Here is a 15,449-nt window from a genome sequence, read left to right as displayed (position 1 = left end):
GCTCAATCCCTGGGTCGGGAAGATCCCCTGGAGAAGGGAATGACAATGCACTCCAGTACTCTTGCCTGGAGAATCCCATGGACAGAGGAGCCTGATGGGCTTTAGTCCATGCGGTCTGAGTCAGACACAACTGATAGAAGGTTTAATATTAAAGTGTTGTGGGAAATCACACTAATGATTTTTAAACCTCCTAGGCACTGCTGCCCTAAAGAGCCCCAATTTAGCGATTTGTGAACTGTTTCCTGAGGTGTGCTTTAGGCACTTGGTAGTGGTGATAGGAATGAACAGAGTAAGGAAAGAAACATGAGAATATGGACCACATACTTCTTTTATGTCTATTCATCATATCCCAGGACAACATCCTCAGTTCACTTTTGGCTGAGAGACTGAAAATAAATGTAAAATAATAGAAGAAATTACCATCCTCAAAAGAAGTAGACTACCTTAAAACCAATGTAAGTACTTGAAACATTTGCAAGTGAATTTCATGCCTGCAAAGCAAGAGACCTGGGTTCGATCCCTGGGTTGGGAAGATCCCTTGGAGAAGGGAAAGGCTACCCACTCCAATATTCTGGCCTGGAGAATTCCATGGACTATACAGTCTATGGGGTCTCAGAGAGTTGGACACAACTGAGCGACTTTCACTTTCACTTTTCACACCAGAGGCAAGACAAGTGTGGTGCCATAATTCAGCAGATGAGAGGAAGAATCTTTGGGGAGATGATTACTCCGTCTACAAATTGGATTTACATGCTTGTACATTCTCATCGCACCTCTCTGTCAAATCTATCACACCCTAAATGGCATTACAAAAACAAATTCTATTTTTCTAATGAGTTTTTCATGTTTTTCTCTTCTGTTTACTGCAAACATGGGTTTCTCATCAGTGAGGGCAACACACTTGTTCTTTAAGGTAAATTTGAATTGAAATTCCAGAAGAAAAGTGGGTGGCAAATGCCTGGCAAGGTAAATAATTTGATGAGACATAAAAGATAATGAAATTTCAGCCACTTTCACTGGACCTTGAAGGTTTAATTCTACCCAGAAATGTTGGAGAAAGAAAATGAGGCAGCCTAAGTTAAAATTGCAAAATTAATCCTTGAAAAAGCAAAAAGTAGGATGATTTACTAATGGAAGTTCTCATTTGTGAGCCAGTGATAGCATTTTTTTTTTAATATAATAGCTAGAGTCTGGATTGTGATCTATTTTTACCATTTCTTTCCGCTTTTGTTTTCAATGATTAAAGAATGTACAGAAGGGCCATTGTCACCTTTCCAGAGGTGATTACTGGGCAGGCTGCCTTTCGCTTCAGTCTGAAGTGCAAGCTGGCAGTCAAGCGTAAGCACTCAGGTAACAGTGGCTGCCATCGATGGTGCTTAGGGTCCCCTGGGCTCATCTGCACCATTCACTTGCCACACACTCCGCCATCATAAGCCGCCATCATGGTAAAGCTCTCAGTACAGTTCAGTTCAGTTCAGTCACTCAGTCGTGTCTGACGTTTTGCGACCCCATGAACCACAGCACGCCAGACCTCCCTGTCCATCACTAACTCCCAGAGTCCACCCAAACCCACGTCCATTGTGTCAGTGATGCCATCCAACTATCTCATCCTCTGTCATCCCCTTCTCCTCCTACCCTCAATCTTTCCCAGCATGAGGGTCTTTTCAAATGAGTCAGGTCTTTGAATCAGGTGGCCAAAGTATTGGAGTTTCAGCTTCAACATCAGTCCTTCCAATGAACACTCAGGATCGATCTCCTTTAGAATGGACTGGTTGGATCTCCTTGCAGTTCAAGGGACTCTCAAGAATCTTCTCCAACACCACAGTTCAAAAGCATCAGTTCTTCGGTGCTCAGCTTTCTTTATAGTCCAACTCTCACATCCATACATGACTACTGGAAAAACCATAGCCTTGATTAGATGGACCTTTGTTGGCAAAGTAATATCTCTGCTTTTTAATATGATGTCTAGGTTGGTCATAAGTTTCCTTTCAAGGAGCAAGTGTCTTTTAATTTCATGGCTGCAATCACCATCTGCAGTGATTTTGGAGCCCAGAAAAATAAAATCAGCCACTGTTTTCACTGTTTCTCCATCTATCTGCCATGAAGTGATAGGACCAGATGCCATGATCTTAGTTTTCTGAATTTTGAGCTTTAAGCTTGCAACGGACGGTAAAAATCAAGGTGACTCCAGGAAAATGCCTCCTCTCCGAAGAAGATAGTGAAGATGACAAAATGCCAGAAGATGAAGAGGATGAGAGCAGTGGAGAAGAGGTTGTCACCCCTCAGAAAAAAGGCAAGAAGGCTACCACAACTCCAGCAAAGAAGATGATGGCTTCCCCAACAAAAAGTTTGCAGTTGCCTCACTGGCAGAGAAAGCAGTCGTCACCCCTGGCAAAGTAGGCAGAGGCTACACCAGCCAAGAAGACAGTTACACCTGCCAAATCAGTAGTAATGCCTGGCAAAAAGGGAGCCACCCCAGGCAAAGCAACTGCTGGTAAGAAGGGAGAGGCCGTTCCAGCCAAAGGAGCAAAGAATGGCAAGAATGCCAAAAGAGAAGACAGTGATGAGGAAGATGAAGATGACAGTGAAGAGGAAAACAAGGATGATGAAGAAGAGGATGAGCCAGCACCGAGGAAAGCAGCTGCTTTTGGTGCTGCTCCTGCCACAGATGATGAGGATGAGGAGGAGGATGAAGGTGACTCTGAAGAAGAACCTATGGAGATTGTATCAGCCAAAGAAAAGAAAGCTCCAGCAAAAGCTGTTCCTGTGAAGGCCAAGAGCACTGCGGAAGATGAAAATGAAGAGGATGAGGAAGAGGAGGAGGAAGAGGATGACAATGATGATGAGGAGGAAGATGGAGAGGAAGAAGAGGAGGAGGAAGAGGAAGAAGAGCCTGTCAAAGAAGCACCTGGAAAAGGAAAGAAGGAAATGACCAAAAAAAAAAGCAGCTTCTGAAGCCAAGAAACAAAAAGTAGAAGGCACAAAACCAGCTACGTCTTTCAATCTCTTTGTTGGAAACCTGAACTTCAATAAATCTTCTCTTGAATTGAAAACGGGTATCAGTGACATTTTTGCTAAAAATGATCTTGCTGTTGTCGATGTCAGAATTGGTGTGTCTAGGAAATTTGGCTATGTGGATTTTAAATCTGCTGAAGACCTGTAAGAAACCTTGGAACTCACTAGTTTAAAAGTCTTTGGCGACAAAATTAAACTAGGAAAACCAAAGGGGAAAGACAGTAAGAAAGATCGAGATGCAAGAACACTTTTGGATAAAAATCTGCCTTGCAAAGTTACTCAGGATGATTTAAAAGAAGTGTTTGAAGATGCTGTGGAGATCAGATTAGTCAGCAAGGATGGGAAGAGTAAAGGGATTGCTTGTATTGAATTTAAGACAGAAGCTGATGAAGAAAAAAACCTTGGAGGAAAAGCAGGGAACAGAGATAGATGGGCGATCCATTTTCTCTGTCCTACACCAGAGAGAAAGGTCAAAGTCAAGACCATAGAGATGGAAAGAATCACATTTGGAGTGGTGAATCAAAAACCCTGGTTTTAAGCAACCTCTTCTATAGTGCAATGGAAGAAACTCTTCAGGAAGTATTTGAGAGGGCAACTCATATCAAGATGCTGCAGAACCAAAATAGCAAATCTAAAGGGTATGCATTTATAGAATTTGCTTCATTTGAAGATATTAAAGAAGCTTTAAATTCATGTAATAAAAGGGAAATTGAGGGCAGAGCCATAAGACTGGAGTTGCAAGGACCCAGGGGATCACTGAATGTATGAAGCCACCCACCCAAAACTGTTTGTCAAAGATCTCTCTGAGGATACCACAGAAGAGACGTTAGTCATTTGATGGCTCTATCTGAGCAAGGATAGTCACTGACCAGGAGACTGGATCCTTCAAAGGGTTTGGTTTTGTAGACTTCAACAGCGATGAAGATGGCCAAAGCTGCCAAGGAGACCATAGAAGATGGTGAAATTGATAGAAGCAAAGTCACTTTGGACTGGGCCAAACCTAAGGGTGAAGACGGGTTTCGTGGCTGAGGAGGAGGCAGAGGTGGTGGCAGAAGTGGCAGAGGCAGAGTTGGTGACAGAGGCCAGGGAGGCTTTAGAGTCTAAGGAGGCTTCCAAGGAGGCAGAGGAGGAGGAGGCGACCACAGGCCACAAGGAGAGAAGATGAAGTTTGAATAATTTCTTCTATCTGTCTCTCCCTCTTCCATTTGAAAGAAAGGACTCTGGGGTTTTTACTCTGTTACCTGATCAATGACAGAGCCTTCTGAGGACATTCCAAGACAGTATACAGCCCTGTGGGCTACTTGGAAATCCGAATAGATAACATTTCAAAGGAGATAACCCTGTTGGTGTTGACTGGATATTCGTATAAACTTTTTAGAGGTGAGTGATAGAGCTAACCCTTATCTGTAAATTTTGAACTTATATTGTTTCTTCCCATGTACAAAACCATTTTTTCCCTATGGAGTGTTTTGGCTTTTTCCATTAGAGGGTTGTAAAGGAAAGCAGAATGTTTTATTGATTTTTACTTCAGCAATTTTGGGACAAATTCTCTGGGAAAAAAAATAATAATGTACGGAAGGAACTCACTTCTAAAGTAAAACAAAGTAAAAATAAAAATTAAAAAAAAAAAGAAGGAACTCACTTCAAACATGAGCGGGTGCATGACAGAACTTTATCTCCACCTCCCCTGCCTCTTATCCATTTGTTGTGATTCAGTCACTAAGTCGTGTCCAACTCCTTGCAACCCCATGGACTGCAGCATGCCAGGATTCCCTCTCCTTTACTATCTCCCAGAGTTTGCTTAAACTCAGGTCCATTGTGTCAGTGATGCTATTAACCATCTCATCCTCTGTTACCCCCTTCCTCTCCTGCCCTCAATCTTTCCCAGCATCAGGGTCTTATCCTTTAGCCTGGTAATAAAGATCACAGAGTTGCTTGAAGAGAACCAGTGGCCATGTTTCTATAATGCTCCTTTTTGTCTTTGCTTCTCTTTCTTATTTTCACAATATTGTAAGCTTTATATCAAAGAATGGCTTGAAAAATGTTTTAAATGCACAAAGGTAAAGATACTTTTCCCCCATCACCACATATCATGGTGAGTACATAATTTGAAACTATGTAAAGCATGTTATATTATTTAATTTTATTTACTACTCAAAATTGCCATTCTAGGAATACTATTATTTTTACCAGTTTGCTGTTGAACAATACAAGGCTTAAGTGGTTAAACAAAATGCTCAAGGTCACACAAGTGAGAAATGAGTTAGGTGAATCTGAGTATTACTAGTATCAACTTAAATTAAATCAGTAGCAATATGCTTTTTAGTAGAATCTGTTAACTTAAAATCAAACAATAATGAACTTTAAAATGCCAGCTCAAGCACTTACTAAACTCTCTTTGAAATGTTAGTAATTTAATAATCCTAATTAGAAATGAATTAGTCACACATGGAATACATATTCCTTTTGGAAATGTCTAACATAGTGGCCTGAAGGAAGATAATGATACCTTAATCTGAGCCACAATTGAGCCAACACATTTGTCTTATGGAAAATATGCCCTGCCCAGTTAACTCCACAAGAGTCTAAAGAATCCTGGAAAAAAAGATCAAAATGTGTCTTCCAGCCCAAATTTATATTTTCCTTTGGGACTTCCCTGGTGGCTCAGATGGTAAACTGTCTGCCTATAATGCGGGAGACCCGGCTTCAGTCCCTGGGTCAGGAAGATTTCCTGGAGAATGAAATGGCAATCCTCTCCAGTATTCTTGTCTGGAAAATCCCATGGACTGTGGAACCCAGTAGGCTACAGTCTATGAGGTTGCAAAGAATTGGACACGCTTTTTTCACTTTCTTTTTGCTTAATAAAATTTCAGCAGCATATAGCTGAGTTGGTGTTAAATATATTGCCAGAGGTACAGATAAACATGCTTTATATTCAATAAATATTGCATTTATTCACAAACTTTATTATACAGAAAAATAGCTTTTAAGTTCAGTCAGGAAATAATACATCTGTTCATACACTTTTCTTTCCAAATTGATCTCATTTTATGGAGAATTAGACTTTAATGAGGTAGAGACTCACCAAAAACAAAATTCCTTAATATGGTTATAGCTAATGAAACAAATAACCTCAGATATGCAGATGACACCACCCTTATGGCAGAAAGTGAAGAGGAACTAAAAAGCCTCTTGATGAAAGTGAAAGAGGAAAGTGAAAAAGTTGTCTTAAAGCTCAACATTCTGAAAACAAAGATCATGGCATCTGGTCCCATCACTTCATGGGAAATAGATGGGGAAACAGTGGAAAGTGTCAGACTTGGTTTTGGGGGGCTCCAAAATCACTTCAGATGGGGATTGCAGCCATGAAATTGAAAGACGCTTACTCCTTGGAAGGAAAATTATGACCAACCTAGATAGCATATTCAAAACCAGAGACATTACTTTGCCAACAAAGGTCCGTCTAGTCAAGGCTATGGTTTTTCCAGTGGTCATGTATGGATGTGAGAGTTGGACTGTGAAGAAAGCTGAGCACCGAAGAACTGATGCTTTTGAACTGTGGTGTTGGAGAAGACTCTTGAGAGTCCCTTGAACTGCAAGGAGATCCAACCAGTCCATCCTAAAGGAGATCAGTCCTGGGTGTTCATTGGAAGGACTGATGCTAAAGCTGAAACTCCAGTACTTTGGCCACCTCATGTGAAGAGTTGACTCATTGGAAAAGACTTTGATGCTGGGAGGGATTGGGGGCAGGAGGAGAAGGGGATGACAGAGGATGAGATGGCTGGATGGCATCACCGATTCGATTGACATGAGTTTGAGTGAACTCTGGGAGTTGGTGATGGATAGGGAGGCCTGGCGTGCTGCAATTCATGGAGTCATAAAAAGTCAGACACGACTGAGCGACTGAACTGAACTGAACTGAATGAAATGAAGAAAAGAAGCAAACAAACAAAAGAAACTTGTATTCCTCAATCACACAGACCTAAGGAGAAGGCAGTAGTCAAGTCAATTCCCTATAATTTCCCCCTTTCTGCGTTTTTGAGATTGATTATATCTGAATTGTTTGCGACTGGCAACCAAATGTTAAATTGCTTGTTTTATAAAAATAACAAATATATTATGTAGTGTGCCATTTAAATATTCAAAACATCTCAAAATAATAGCAGCTGTCATTTGGGGGCACTTCCAGTATGCCATCCACTAGAAGGGTGTTATTTATATAATTTTACTGTATTTTCACCCTCTTGAAAGCTGCTACAAACATTCATCTTTAACATTGCTACATTATTCAGTGATGTAGCTTGCCCTCCCATCTGTACTGTGGAAACAGAATACAAAAAGGATAAATATCAAGTTTTAAAGAAAGCGTGATTTATCTCTCTGTAATCAAGTGTGCCAATTTGAAAATCTGGCATAAAGATGCCAGGACTGCTGGCAGAGTAAGTTTCCTAATGTCTGTGAACTATGAAGTTCAATAGGTCAGCCTCATGGATGGCTCCTACTGCCATCAGCATTTCCATGCAGGCCCAAACAGCTCCTTCTAATTTGTAAGGATAATGAAATATATCCAACTGATCCTCTTCACTGTTAGAAACTGTTGCATTAACAGACAGAGTTCTATGGCCTTATTCTTGACAGACTTGTTCTATTAAAATCACATCAGAGCAAAATGTGTCCAGACAAAACCTCAAATGTTTTTTGCCTTCAAGTTTCTTAATTTCAAATGAGAAATACGTTGTTTCCAATAAGCAGCTTCTAGGCTCATGCAGTGTGAAGAAAAATTTATGCTCCTTGTGATTAACTGACTAAGCATAATTAACTTAATTAGGAATTATTATTTTGCCTGTCTCTATTAGTCCTGTTCTAGAACAGGAACAAAAATAATGCCTAAAAGAGCCTTGATTAGACTCCTGTCATGACTTCGACAATATCGCTTACATAAGAAAAGCAATCAAAAAATACTGAACACCATTGAGACAAATAAACATTTCTTATCTTCATTGTTTGTAATGTGATTTGGAGGTGAGGGAATTCTTGACTCTTGCAAGTGAAAATGCATGAAACATTAGATCACTTGTTTTGTAGGGGCACTCCACACATTATATTGGTCGTAGTTTAAATACTAAAAACATCTAAAAAGAATAGAGACTGTCATTTGGAGGCACTTGCTGTGTGCCATGCAAGATGAGAGCTTTATATATATTATTTCATTTATTTTCACCATCACCTAATAAAGTAGTAGTTCATGCCCAATGAATACTGAAGAAAATGAGATGAGATCTTGAGAGGGGAGGGTGACCATTTTGCCCAAGGTCAAATAGCTATTAATAGTAAAATGATGGGTCTTGCTCCTGAACTATAATTGTCAGACCCCAAAACCTGTTTTCCTAATGGCTCTGCTACCCTCTTTTGATAAGTATTTGACTCACAGTAAATCTACTGATGACACTGTAAAGCGTAAACCTTTGGATGTTACAAACGCCCCCTTAAGTGTCTAAAGCCAGTTCCAGGCTGTCTCCATAGAGCAGGCTGGGCATACACAGCAGTGTGTGTCTGAATTTCTAGACAGGACAGATTGAAGCTCTTCCCACTCTTGCTGGGGAAGCAGTGAGAAAGTTCAAGTTAGCCTCTTGGCTTAGGGAATGCCCTTTTGCCCACTTATGTAAAATGATCTTTCAAGAAATATATAACATCCCTTAGTTTCATAAAGTGTTTAATGTAAGAAAAATATGCTCTGTAACAATGAGGGAATATTGAGCATTTGCATGCATATAATGAAATGAACTTTCTCATACACTGCTAAGGACATGAAATATAGTGTATTTTAGGAGGGCCTTTAGGCATCATATTTGCAAAGATTTAAAGGGAAGTCTGGTGTGCTGCTTGTGGTGCTAGAGGTAAAGAACCCATCTTCTAATGCAGGAGACATTAGAGACACAGGTTCGATCCCTGAGTTGGGAAGATTCCCTGGAGGGCATGGCAACCCACTCCAGTACTCTTGCCTGCAGAATCCCATGGACAGAGAAGCCTGGCGTGCTGCAATTCATGGGGTTGCACAGAGTCAGACACGGCTGGGTGACTGAACAACAATAATTCCTTGGTTCATTAATTCCACTTCAAGAAAATTGCCCTGAAAAAATGCCATAGACTATTCCATTTAAATACTCATCAGCTCTTTTGTATAATGTCAAAATTGGGACACTGTACAAAAGCCCAACAATTGGGAAAAGGTTAAATAAATCACAATCCAAGCAAGAAGTCAAATGTCATGCAGTATTAAACTTATTTTAAAGAATATTTTATGACATATGTGAGAATAAACAAACTAATATTAAGTCAAAATGCCAGGTGTAAGTTCAATAAATAATTTTAGCCTGCGATGCAAAAAAATATATAATTAAGGATCAACAATTTGGTTAGATCTAAAGCATAGATTCAGAGTAGGTACACTTTCTTCAAGATATAGTTAAATTCACCTACATAATTTTTAAAAAAATAAATAAAAGTGAAGGAGGCATCAATCATATATGGTACAAGTTCACTTTCACATTTCTTTTGAGATACACCTCCATTTATGTGTATTAGAGAAAATCTGTGTTTCTTTCCCTACATTTCCTTCAGAAGCAGTGATTATTCCTTGATAGTCAAGACATTTCTATACTTCTGGAATTTCTCTAGTGGCTTGATTGCTTTTTTTATTTCTTTCCTTTTTAAGTCAGTATCCTTAGCCTTATGACTCTATTAACCTTTTGTGATATACTTCTAATTGAATTCTGGTTCTACATCTTCCACTTATAACTCTATACTTCCTTTTCTTTAATCTCAACTTTTCCTATAACTGCATAGGCCACAATTTTCTCATTTTCTTTTGCCCTTTTAAATTATTAATCTTCAAATATCAACCTCCAATCTTTCTTACAATTTTTTAATGCTTTTATTAATATAAGCTTCAGATAGAGTTGTACTTTTGCAGCATTTCCCCCCTTTCTATGCTAATTTATTTTCTTTTTTTGTTTGTTTGTTTGTTTTGTTTTGTTTTGTTTTACTTTACAATATTGTATTGGTTTTGTCATACATCAACATGAATCTGCCATGGGTTAAAACATTATAAGCTATGATCATTTTACTGCTTTGGATACATTTGGTGGTTCTCCTCCATCAAACACTCTTAGTTTAGTTACAAGAGTCCTTTTCAAGATAACCCTAAGAAATCACTATGGAATCAACCCTCTAATTTACTCATTCTTCCTCACCACCAGCCACCTATCTCCCAGACCATCACCATTTACTGCATACCAGAAAATGTTCCTCAGTTTTACTTTAATCTCTTTTCAAAGCATTTCTGAACCTTCTATGACCCTCATATTATTGAATATGCTCATCTTTGTAGTTAGAATATTACCATCTACTGCATAAGTATAGCAAGGAAAGGCCAAGACGTTCTCTAAGTTTAAATTAATGTTATCTCTTTGGTAGATTCTTCACAATCTACAACACACTAGAGTTAAATTCTTTGCTCTCATTTTATTTTGTATACTTCTTACAATATGATGCTGAATATTATGTTTATCTTCCTAACTGCAAAATGGTGATTGTTTTTTTCCAATGCTCTGTTTTCTGCTGATACTTTCTAGTTCCAGTTCCAAACAAATTTGACTATTTTGGAAGGATTATTTTTACCACTTGCTAATGAAGTCCCTCTGCCTCCTCTAGTCTCTGCTTCATTCCTGTTGAGTATAAATTGAATCTTTAACCTTAGCCCTCTGGGTGGAATTACCAAAATAAATTCTCCCAGTAGTCCTTTTCTTTGTTTTCTTAATACTTTCCCTATAATAAATGCATGTTCCTGCTAATTAAATTGCATTGAACTTCTCTACACAAGATTTTTTAAAATTAAGTTCAGCAAGAAAAAAATAAATAAATAAATATCAGTGCAAAAATAAAATGAACCTACTGATTTGTGGCTACTAATTTCCTTTTAAATAAATATTTATATAATTTCACTTCTGCATTAGACTTAGAAGATATTTTCTACATGACGCACCTTCATTTCTGCCAAAATGGCTGCAAGATGACATGTCATATGTGAACCAATGCCAACACCTATAGTCAGAACTGCAAACAAACAGTTTATTATATAGAACTCTATGGATTATTTACATGTTGCTTCCAGATCTCCATCATATCTCCTTTCTGGTCCAAGCCTGACCTTGGATGTGGCCGAGTGCAGAAGGGCTACTCAGTAAGTTTCCTGTGAGTCTTCAATTCCCCTGAAAAACTTTTTATTTTTTATTTATTTACTTTTTTAAACTTTTTATTTTTACTCTATTTTACTTTATAATACCGTACTGGTTTTGCCATATATTGACATGAATCCACCATGGGTGTGCATGCGATCCCAAACATGAACCCCCCTCCCACCTCCCTCCCCACAACATCCCTATGGGTTATCCCCGTGCACCAGCCCCAAGCATGCTGTATCCTGCATTGGATATAGACTGGTGATTCGATTCTTACATGATAGCATACATGTTTCAATGCCATTCTCCCAAATCATCCCACCCTCTCCCTCTCCCTCTGAGTCCAAAAGTCTGCTATACACATCTGTGTCTTTTTTGCTGTCTTGCATACAGGGTCGTCATTGCCATCTTTCTAAATTCCATATATATGTGTTAGTATACTGTATTGGTGTTTTTCTTTCTGGCTTACTTCACTCTGTATAATCGGCTCCAGTTTCATCCATCTCATCAGAACTGATTCAAATGTATTCTTTTTAATGGCTGAGTAATACTCCATTGTGCATATGTACCACAGCTTTCTTATCCATTCATCTGCTGATGGACATCTAGATTGTTTCCATGTCCTGGCTATTATAAACAGTGCTGCGATGAACATTGGGGTACATGTGTCTCTTTCAATTCTGGTTTCCTCAGTGTGTATGCCCAGTAGTGGAATTGCTGGGTCATATGGCAGCTCTATGGCAATTTTTTAAGGAATCTCCACACTGTTCTCCATAGTGGCTGTACTAGTTTGCATTCTTACCAACAGTGTAGGAGGGTTCCCTTTTCTCCACACCCTTTCCAGCATTTATTGCTTGCAGATTTTTGGATCGCAGCCATTCTGACTGGTGTGAAGTGGTACCTCATTGTGGTTTTGATTTGCATTTCTCTGATAATGAGTGATGTTGAGCATCTTTTCATGTGTTTGTTAGCCATCCTTATGTCTTTGAAGAAATGTCTATTTAGTTCTTTGGCCCATTTTTTGATTGGGTCATTTATTTTTGTGGAATGGAGCTACATAAGTTGCTTGTATATTTTTGAGATTAGTTGTTTGTCAGTTGTTTCATTTGCTATTATTTTCTCCCATTCAGAAGGCTGTCTTTTCACCTTGCTTATATTTTCCTTTGTTGTGCAGAAGCTTTTAATTTTAATTAGATCCCATTTGTTTATTTTTGCTTTTATTTCCAGAATTCTGGGAGGTGGATCATAGAGGATCCTGCTGTGATTTATATCGGAGAGTGTTTTGCCTATGTTCTCCTCTAGGAGTTGTATAGTTTCTGGTCTTACATTTAGATCTTTAATCCATTTTGAGTTTATTTTTGTGTGCGGTGTTAGAAAGTGATCTAGTTTCATTCTTTTACAAGTGGTTGACCAGTTTTCCCAGCACCACTTGTTAAAGAGATTGTCTTTACTCCATTGTATATTCTTGCCTCCTTTGTCAAAGATAAGGTGCATTCCTATACACTAATAATGAGAAAGTAGAAAAAGAAATTAAGGAAACAATTCCATTCACCATTGCAACGGAAAGAATAAAATACTTAGGAATATATCTACCTAAAGAAACTAAAGACCTATATATAGAAAACTATAAAACACTGATGAAAGAAATCAAAGAGGACACTAATAGATGGAGAAATATACCATGTTCATGGATTGGAAGAATTAATATAGTGAAAATGAGTATACTACCCAAAGCAATTTACAAATTCACTGCAATCCCTATCAAGCTACCAGCGATATTTTTCACAGAACTAGGACAAATAATTTCACAATTTGTATGGAAATACAAAAAAACCTCGACTAGCCAAAGCAATCTTGAGAAAGAAGAATGGAACTGGAGGAATCAACTTGCCTGACTTCAGGCTCTACTACAAAGCCACAGTCATCAAGACAGTATGGTACTGGCACAAAGACAGAAATATAGATCAATGGAACAAAATAGAAAGCCCAGAGATAAAACTTTTTTAAAAAGCATTATTTTCCAGCTTCTTTCACAATTGCATAGGATCATCTTCCCATAATGAATCCTTTAGTTTATAATATTCATGGAGGTTCTGCTTCTTTGACAGAACACTAACTAGTATCGTTATTGGTTTTAAAAGTTGTTCTCCCAATTTATTGGAATTGACATATATGTGCTACTATATATAAAATAGATAACTAATAAAGACATACTTCAAAGCATAGGGAACTCTACTCAGTACTCTGCAATGGCCTATATGGGGAAAGAATCTAAAAGAGAGTGAATATACGAATGTATATAACTGATTCACTTTGCTATGCACCTGAAACTAACACCACATTATAAATCAACTGCACTGCAATAAAAATTTCAAAAAGAACTGCAGTAATATTTATATACTATACATACAATGTGCTAAACATTGTTCAAATCTCTTTTTGTTGTTTTCTTTTAAAAACATTTAAAGTGTGAATAAGAGTCGAAAAAGTATAGACATGTCAATGTCTTAACATTGCTCTAAAAGGGAGAATACAGAGTTGGAAATCTGAAACTAAGATTCCAGAGCATGTTGTTAGGGTGATAGGAATGATCCATCAGTAGGGGGAAAGAGAGGAGATAATTGTTGGATAAAGTTTTTGAGGAAATAAGAAGGAAGATATTATTTTAATAATAGCAATAGATCTTCCTGGGGGCAAAATATTACATCTGATCCATTTCTACAGGAGTGAAAGCAGAAAGTGTAAATTCAGATTAGAAATTTCCATTCTGATCATCTTATTTTCCTAATGACATTTGAAGCCAGTTCATCAGTTAATAGGCAGTGAGGGAAAGATGGGGTATGGAGATTTTGAGGAAAAATTAGAAGTTATGAAATGATCAGCAATTGATTCAGTAGTAAAATAGATTTCATGGCAATGTTATTTGCCTACTTGAGATTTGTGGCTACTAATTTAAAGTGAGATTAGACACCTCTAAGCAGAAATCTTAGATTAGAGTTCAGAACCTCCACCACTGGCTTCAGCCCCTCTCAGATAGTCTGAGATTTGATTCCTTCTAAGTCATCATCTAGATATCCACAGATCTCCCAGTACTCTACAGAACATTAGTATAGCATTCTCTATCCACTTTCCACAATACACAGTCAAGCAAAACAGGCCAAACACTGTCTCTGTTTAATATCCTCATACTTTGGGGATGAAGGAATAATTGGAAGATGTTAAGTCAGGCTATTACATGGAAATGAGTCTCTAGAGCTCATTTTTCATGTGCTTCTTGCCCAGCCAAATATCTTTCACACTCATATCTGTTTCAGTCCCTGGGAGAAAAATCCCATATCTACTTTTTAAAATAAGAATTTCCAGAGTTTCTTGTTCCTTTTTTCTATTGCTTGCTCTAGACTATTGACTGTTGACTTAGAATCTGCTTTCCTGAATCCATTCAATTGTTCCCATATATTTGTGGTTGATTTTCATTACCTTAGATTTACATGTTGAATATCACCTTACAAATCATTTGCATGAGTGTTGACACAATCAATATAACAATATTGTTCATAATTTTCAATAAGGTAACAGAAATACATTTGGATTGAATGACCTAAGGTAATCTGGCAAAAATTAGCAGAATAGGATTTAGTTTGAATTCAATTACCTTCTCTGTAACTGTGGTTCCCAGACTTCATAATGCATCATAATAATCACCTGGAGTGTTTGTTAAAGCATAATTTCTGAGTTTCAATTTCAAATATGCTGATTAAATAGCTCTGGGATGATAGCTGAAAATCTAAGCTTCTAACAAGTTCCCAGGGGATATTGACGTGGCTGGTCCTTTGCTAGAGAACAAAATCAAGATTTTTGAGGTTCTGCCTCCCCAATCTCACCTTCTGACACCAAAACCAAAAATCTTACTAGTTCTTTATATCTCCCAGTATGTAGATGACCTCCTTAGATATGCATGCCCTGGTTGGGGGTTCAGTAAATGCTACTTCTACAGTTTAAACAGAATACTGTAATGTCTCCTTGCAATCTTGTTTTTAAAACTTCTATTAGGTTGGTGCAAAACTAATTGTGGTTTTTGTGTTGTTGAAATTTGCCATTTTATTTTGGAATGCATTCTAAATAAATGAGGTTAAGTTATACATTATTTTAATGTGTACTTCTCTCTTTATTTTTTTTTTTTTACTAATGACATTA

At 37.9% G+C, this 15,449-nt stretch overlaps 1 pseudogene; it reads left to right on the top strand.

The window, feature by feature from the left end:
- On the top strand, positions 872-4,191 carry LOC102190041 (annotated as a pseudogene).

The sequence above is a fragment of the Capra hircus genome, chromosome 9 (genome assembly GCF_001704415.2).
Source record: "Capra hircus breed San Clemente chromosome 9, ASM170441v1, whole genome shotgun sequence".
NCBI lineage: Eukaryota > Metazoa > Chordata > Mammalia > Artiodactyla > Bovidae > Capra > Capra hircus.
The sequence above is the reverse complement of the archived record's forward strand: the minus strand, read 5'-3'. Positions and strand labels throughout refer to the sequence as shown.